General features: G+C 41.7%; 1 long non-coding RNA gene across 1 annotated transcript in view; it reads right to left on the minus strand.

Moving 5' to 3' along the window:
• The window catches only part of LOC137570882 (uncharacterized), a 106631-nt gene extending 102582 nt beyond the window's left edge, over positions 1 to 4049 (minus strand). The window contains exon 1 of the long non-coding RNA XR_011031216.1: positions 3982 to 4049. This is a non-coding gene — a long non-coding RNA (uncharacterized lncRNA). The remainder of the gene's footprint in view (positions 1 to 3981) is intronic.
• Positions 4050 to 8628: the final 4579 nt, after the last annotated feature.

Here is an 8628-nt window from a genome sequence, read left to right on the forward strand (position 1 = left end):
GGCTACTAGATGTCCACTGAATCTTCCTGTGAGCACTGTTAGTATGCTACAGGAAGTTACAGGAAGTAACACGTGTATGTGTTACATACATTTTATCAATGACAACGGCATCTCATTGATGCTGGTGGTTATGAATCACAGTCACAGACACTTAGATCGGTGAATGGGAACTGAGCTCTCATTCACTGATCTGTCCAGCGGCAACAAGATCACGTGCGGGAACGCACACTGGAGCTCGCAGGAGCGATTGTGGCGGGAAGCGTATATTTATACTCCTAGAATGGGAGCTGTCCTCCCGCAGAGTGTAATTATACTGCCTCAAAACCACAGTTTAGATTTAATTTATAGCCGCAGAAGCGTCATTTCATCTTAAAAGGGTAACCTCTGAGCACTTTGATTACAAAGCTACTAGATGGTATTTTAGGTCTGTGTCTAGGGATGGACATTAATCATGTATTAAACGAGACCAATATCAAAAACAATATACCATACATTAATCAATAGGGACGGTCTAATTGTAAATAAATCACTAACAAAAAGTCCCCTTTTCTGCTATGGATAAAAAATATGTGGAGTGATACACAGTTAATTCTTGTTTAGAACAACTTTGGGAACAAATCTGCTTTACAACATGAATTTTTAATGCTTGTAAATGTGGAAGATCTGTTTCCTGAGCATAATATTATCAGTATGCATTAACATCTCAATATTTTATATATTGTTTTCAATTTTATGTAGTAGAGATGGCTCGAACGGTTAGCCGGCGAACGGTTCCCGGCGAACTTCCGGTGGTTCGCGTTCGCCATGTAGGGCAAACTTTTCCGGAAGTTCGGTTCGTCCCCATAGTGCACCATTAGGGTCAACTTTGACCCTCTACATCACAGTCAGCAGGCACATTGTAGCCAATCAGGCTACACTCTCTCCTGGAGCCATTCCCTCCTTATAAAAGGCAGGCCCCGCCAGCCATTACACTCACTCATGTGCCTGCATTAATTAGAGAAGGGACAGCTGCTGGCAGACTCTCATAGGGAAATATTAGTTAGGCTCTCGTAGGCTTCTTAGCTTGCTCCTTGCTGATTCTTATTGCTAAAATAGCACCCCACAACAGCTCTTTTGAGAGCTGATCTTGTTCTTGTGATCTATTTTTTTGTGTGTGTGTGTGTGTCCCACTGACACTTGTGTTACATTGACAGCCTTGATAATCCATACTGTGTGTGCCACTGCCAGCCAGGCCCAGCACATTCAGTGACTACCTGTGTGTGTGACAGGTGCACATTGTAATACCCAGTACTGAATATACCTACCTGTTGTGTTCAGTGCACCCACCTCATCACTGCATATACTTACCTGGTGTGTTCAGTGAATCCACCTCATTACTGCATATACCTACCTGTTGTGTTCAGTGAACCCACCTTATCACTGCATATACCTACCTGTTGTGTTGAGTGCACCCACCTCATCACTGCATATACCTACCTGTTGTGTTGAGTGCACCCATATGGGCTTGAAAACAGCCACGACCTGCACTCTCGCCATGGTGCGCACCAGTCCAGCATGGCCGTCACTACACAAACAGCCTCTTGCGGTGCGTTACACAGTGAGTTTTGGTGTGTCAGTGTGAAGCAGTACTCTAATTACACTCCCTGATTGATGTATACACATGCAAGATGTTTTAAAGCACTTTAGGTCTGCAATTTAGCATTCAATGTGGTTTCTGCCCTTAAAACGCTGCTTTGCTTCAAATCCAGATTTTTCCCCAAGACTTTTGGCACGTATCCCACTCCCACTCGGCGGTTTCGGGCCATCTCTATTATGTAGTAATACAGCAGCTTTTTTGCTGCTCATTGGGAGCTCTGCCTGTTCAGTAAGCCAGCACCTATTTAGTAAGGAGTTTCTTGGGAAGTCTCCTTAAAGGAATACTGTAGGGGGTCGGGGGAAAATGAGCTGAACTTACCCGGGGCTTCTAATGGTCCCCCGCAGACATCCTGTGTTGGCGCAGCCACGCACCAATGCCCCGGCCCCGCATCCAGTTCACTTCTGGAATTTCTGACTTTAAAGTCAGAAAACCACTGCGCCTGCACGCCCGTGTCCTCACTCCCACTAATGTCACCAGGAGTGTACTGCGCAGACACAGACCATACTGGGCCTGCGCTGTGCGCTCTTGATGACATCAGCGGGATCGAGGACACTGCAACTCAGGCGCAGTGGTTTTCAGACTTTAAAGTCTGAAATTCCAGAAGTGAACCGGAGGCAGGGCCGGAGCATCGGTGAGTGGCTGCGCCAACACAGGATGTCTGCGGGGGACCGTTAGAAGCCCCGGGTAAGTTCAACTCATTTTCCCCTGACCCTCCTACAGTATCCCTTTAACACTGCTACTGCCTACTGAGTGCGCTCTAGTGGCTGCCTCGCAAGCGCTTTGAGTCCGACAGGAGTAAGGCGCTATACAATTACTGCAATTATTATTATTATTATATAATTTTACATAATTTTTCCTTGTTGCTTAGTCTTGATTTTATTTCCATTACCAAACATCTTATCTCATCCAGAAAAGCTCTACCTACTTGCTGGAGGACTGTAAATGTCATTTATATTTCAAGCACATCTTAACTGAGAGAGATACAGAGGCTGATATATTTAATTTCCTCCCCAACCCCAATTTTTTTAAAAAAAAAATAACAATCTAACCTACAACCTAACCTTCTATTTTCTGAAATCTGAATTTACCACCACTTCCTATTGACTTATATAGGGGAAAAAATGAAACTTGAATCATATCAGTCACTCAAAAAAAAAATTGAAAAAAAAATCTTTATATTTCATTGTGTGGGGCCACCATGATGCATACTCTACTGATATATGTAAAGTTTTGTTATTTCATATAGACCCTTATTCAATCCACTTTTTCTCCTGGGAGATCATTTTTCATCTTCTGTTTAAAATAACTTTTCAGTATTCTGCAATTAAAAAAGTACCAAAAAGTAGTTGAAAAAGTACTACCAAAATAATTCTGAATATTTTCTTGCATGCTAATAGCTTAAAAGGCACATTATTGATAGGGTTTAAAAATATTAAAAATATCATCCAGGAGAAAATGGGAATTACATAAGGGTCATGCTCTTTAGTCCTTAGAACTAGCACTCTAGTCTTGGCCAGCCAGATTAACTGTTTCCTTTTTGTCCCATGGTAACTGTTCTTTGAACTGGTTTCATGGTTTTAGTCATCTGTAACCTGTCTGGACAATAGGTTACAGGAAAGCTTTCCCTGCTTGATTTGTGCATTGTCATCAATACCACGGGTTTTACTTTATAGTAATTAAATTAATGTACCACTCTGATTTATTGCTCCTTTTTGCTTTATGTGTTCATTCTACTACAGTGTTTTACTGTGTCATGGCCAATTAAAAAAAAATCCACTTGGAGTGGTTAATGAGTTGATTCTTGGTAAAAGCCGGTTGTATAAAATAAACAGCACCCTTGCTGAAAATGCAATTATGTAAATGTCCTCCCAGCTTTATTTTCTCCCTTATTATACAGTAAATGACACCATAACAATAAAATAAGCTGTGAAAGTGATATTCCTTTGAAGTCTGCGCCTTAAACTACTTTCCGAAAAATCATCATACGTGAGATAATAACTGAATACTTTGTAAAATTACATTTTGTTCCTAAGTGATTGTCTTGTGTACAGCTTCTTTCCTGTTGCTTACTGGAGAACATTACTGTAACGTGTTTTTATCTTAGTAATTATTATATACATTTTGGTGCCACAAAATAGGCCTAGAATATGCAGATAAAACCATTGACATTCTTATCTTTACTGCACCATTGAGTCCAACTTCTGAAATAGAATTTTTTGTTTTTACAGTTGCAGCATAATTTAGCTGATGCAGATATTTTTTTGGGAACATTTTTATTTTTCTTTATTTGTACTGTGCAGTCTATTTACAGCATATTTGGATGGCATAATGGTTAGAACTCTTACCTTGCAGCACTGGGATGAGTTTGTATGTTCTCCCCGTAAACACGGGTTTCCTCTGGGCACTCTGGTTTCCTCCCACCTCCCAAAAACATACAGATAAGTTAATTGGCTTCTCTGTAAATTGGCACTAGACTACAATACATTACTATGCAATATAGACATATGCCTATGGTAGGGATTTGATTGTGAGCCCTTCAGATAGACAGGTAAGTGGCAAGACAATATATAATATGTACAGCACTGGAGAAGATGTCAGCACGATATAAATACTAAATACCGTAATAATAATAAACAGGATTAACAGGAAACACAAAATATAAACAAAATCCCCTTGGATGCTCAAATAATATATCATTCATGAAGATGGCGTGCCTTACAAATCTTTCCCCTCTTTGCAACATACTGCCCCTGGTGGCATGGGAGCTTTTGGACACCCCTTAGAGACTCCTCACACTGCTGGCCAAAGTGTAACGTTTAGACACAATAAACAACACGACAATGAACAACACTGGTGCTGAAGTATCTTACTGTCTGTAACTTGTTGGAAATGTTTTTCTGGTAAACTTTTTAGCTGGTGGCATAGGCATGTAAAGAACTATACCTTTGTGTGTAAGTTCTTCATGGTTTTATTAGGCATAGCCTTTGCCTAAATGTCTATAAAAAGTGTATATCATTCCCATTCAAAAGTTGGGAGGCTTGTAATACATACCTGACTAATAAATGCTAAAAATGATTTACCACAAACTACTAGTAGTTTTGCTGTTAGGATCCAGGTTGAAGTGAAATTTGACATGAATATTGGTCAATCAATTCAGACATGTCCATGATAACAGTTGTTTGCTGTATATCAAGCAAACATAATGACATGTTTGCTTGATATATAGCTGATGTTATCGGTGTCTTTCTGAGTTTGCAAAGATCCTAAATGTCATGGCATCCTGGACAATCTGTGGCTTACCTGTAAATAAAGGTCACACATCAGGCGACTTGGCGGTCAATCGACCATATAATTCGATTATTATAATTGAATTGGAGGAAAATTGGTGCTTTCAAGAGCATGCCTAATCAACGATGCGACCCATTTCAGGTCAAACATTGGGCGCATGTATCGGTTGGAAATGCTGGAAGATGTAGGGCCGACATCCTCGATCAGACACGTGGTAGTAACAACATGCGATATTGGGATGAGCTATGGAACTCCTGGCGCTGTCCTCCCACCCCCAGTGTAGAATGTGCCCCATGCAGTATACTTCACCTTTTGGTGTCCGCTGCTGGCTCCGGGCTCCGTCCTCCATCTACAAACATGCGTCCCACGTGGTTGTTGTGATGTCACACATATGCCCACGTTATGCCGGCAATGACGTGGGGTGCTTGTATGAGGATGGAGCCCAGAGCTATCAGCAGACATCGACAGATAAAGTGTACTGCATGGTCACATGTGGGGCACATTTTACATTACATCACAAGGCCGATTTCTGAGAGATTTCATGCTAAAATTGTTCAGGAATCAGTCTGTATATTGTGTGTATTGGCAGGTACCAGATTTTTCTCAGATCAGATTCAATTAGAGAGAGAGCTGTCTCTAGGACGATCTGCCCATATATAGTCTGATGTATGGACACCTTAAGGCTTTGTACACATTCCTAGTAGTTTGGGTCATCCTGAGCTGCTTGGTTACTGTGTTTTCCTCTAGACACAGACAGACGCAGAACAATTATATTGTGCTTTTCTCCTGGCGGACTTAAAGCGCCAGAGCTGCAGCCACTAGGACATGTTATGGAGTCTTGCCCAAGGTCTCCTACTGAATAGGTGCTGGCTTACTGAACAGGCAGAGTCGAGATTCAAACCCAGGTCGCCTGTGTCAGAGGCAGAGCCCTTAAAGGATACCCAAAGTGACATGTGACATGATGAGATAGACATGTGTATGTACAGTGCCAAGCACACAAATAACTATGCTGTGTTCCTTTTTTTATTTCTCTGCCTCAAAACGTTAAGTATCAGGTATGTAAGTGGCTGACTCAGTCCTGACTCAGACAGGAAGTGACTACAGTGTGACCCTCACCGATAAGAAATTACCCTTTTTGTCTCTTTCCTGCTTTCAGAAGCCATTTTCTGCTAGGAAAGTGTTTTATAGTTTGAATTTCTTATCAGTGAGGGTCACTAGAGATGTCGCGAACAGTTCGCCTGCGAACGGTTCCAGGCGAACTTTGGGGGTTCGCGTTCACCTGCATCAGGCAAACTTTTGCGGATGTTCGATTCGCCCCATAATGCTCTATTAAGCAAAACTTTGACCCTCCATATCACTGTCAGCAGACATATTATTGCGAAACACACTTCTCTCACTGCTGGAGACCCGCCCACCCTCCCTCCTCCAAGCAAGGTCCATTTTAATCAGTTTTCTGCCTACACTATTTAGTTATGGGACAGCTGCTACACACTCTGCTAGGGAGATTTTAATTAGCCTCTTGTGGGTCTCCCTCCTCCCTCCTACTGGAGGGAGGAGGGTCTCTTCTGCCAGGGAATTATACTATTTTAAAAACCAGTATACATCATATCATGGCTGGGAATCGAACCCAGCTCTCACGGTGTGGTGGGCAAGTCACCCTAACCACTGTACCACTACAGTAGTAAGTGAAGCTGGCCTAAAAATTACCATTTATGCTCAATGCAATAGAAACAGGTTGCTTACAGGGAACCTTAAAGGAGAACTGTAGTGAGAGGTGTATGGAGGCTGCCCTATTTATTTCCTTTTAAGTAATACCAGCTTGGCTAACCTGCGGATTCTCTGCCTCTAATACATTTAGCCATAGACCCTGAACAAGCATGCAGCAGCTCAGGTGTTTCTGACATTATTGTCAGATCTGACCAGATTAGCTGCATGCTTGTTTCTGATGTGATTCAGACACTACTGCAGGCAAATAGCTCAGCAGGGAACAGTGAGAGCTGGGTTCGATTCCCAGCCATGGTATGATGTATACTGGTTTTTAAAATAGTATAATTCCATGGCAGAAGATACCCTTCTCCCTCCGGTAGGAGGGAATAGGTAGAAGGGGAGGTGGGAGGAGGGAGACCCACAAGAGGCTAATTAAAATCTCCCTAGCAGAGTGTGTAGCAGCTGTCCCATAACTAATTAGTGTAGGGAGTCAAATGATATATGGACCTTGCTTGGAGGAGGGAGGGTGGGTCCTCCAGCAGTGATGTGTATTTCACTCAATCAGGTGTGCCTCCAGGTATTAGAGCTCTTGAAACATGTTTTCTATCATTTTTCTAGCCAGGAGAATTTTTTAAAATTTTCAAAGTTCGCCTCCCCATTGAAGTCTATTGCGGTTCGCGAACTTTTTCGCGAACCGAACCTTTCGCGGAGGTTCGCGAACAGGGTTCACGAACCGAAAATCGGAGGTTCGCGACATCTCTAAGGGTCACACTGTAGTTACTTCCTGTCAGCCACTTACATACCTGATATTTAACTCTTTCAGACAGAGAAAGAAAAAAAGGAACACAGCATAGTTATTTGTATGCTAGCCACTGTACATACCCATGTCTATCTCATCATTTCACATGTCACTTCGGGTATCTTTTAACCATTACACTATACAGCCGCTCTAGAGGACAATCATTCCCTAGGGATGATAAAAGGAGTACAATTTATTTAATATAGTGGCTTGTAAAGAGGCCATGCATTCCTTTGTATCGATGCAATCTTCTATGGGGCGCCTTTATACATCTCTGAGGGGTTTCTGGATTCTTGTCATCATGTATATTAATATTTTTTTTCAGTACAGCTCAAAACAACTGCCCTAGTTCTTTGAATCTCTCTGGGGTCTTCACAGATTGAAGAGTGTGCCAATAAATTTTCACTGTGTCTCTCACCCACTAATAAACTGACACTTATTCCAGGTATGGGATGCTAAGTGACACAACAGACGCTCAGGAGTCAAACAGGGATGCACCTTTTCTCCCACAATCATCCTTACAGTGAAGGATTTTGCCATAGAGAAACAGAAGCTTTGGAAATAGAACCAGACTACAAGGGAACTTTAATTTTTTTTTTGGACGATATCTGTTTACTTTCCCAAATATTTCCCAAATATGGAATAATTAACCCACCTACTAGAGGAAAGAAGTAAGAAGTAAGATGAAACTGATAATACATTGTTAAAAAAAAACAACAAAAAAACAAACATGTGATTAAACAGCAACACAGATCCTAAAATTAAGTTTCAAGTATATGGGAAACACCCTGAAATGGTGACTGAGTTTCAGTATCTAGGCAGCCTGGTCACAGTGGATGGTGGTGTCAGTTCTGACGTCAAAAGATGCTTCAGGAAGGTAAATGCAGCCTTTGAACAATTGTATCCAATGTTGAGACCCTATGATATTGCCTTAAAAACTAAACTCAAAATGTTCCAGAGCAGCATGAAGGCCATCCTCCTGTATGGCTGTGAGAAAGGTGACATGAAGCCTTGCAGACTTTTATTCATTTCTGCCTTAGAAGGATACTTAATTTCTGGTGGCCAAATATAATTTCAAACAAAGAGTTGTTGGAGAGAGCCAAAGATGAACTTGTGGATTTACAGATCAAACGAACAAAAGGGAGATGGATTGGCCATACTCTTTACAAGAACAACACCAGTGAGAAAGGTGAAATTG

The sequence above is a fragment of the Hyperolius riggenbachi genome, chromosome 4 (assembly GCF_040937935.1).
Source record: "Hyperolius riggenbachi isolate aHypRig1 chromosome 4, aHypRig1.pri, whole genome shotgun sequence".
Classification (NCBI taxonomy): Eukaryota; Metazoa; Chordata; class Amphibia; order Anura; family Hyperoliidae; genus Hyperolius; species Hyperolius riggenbachi.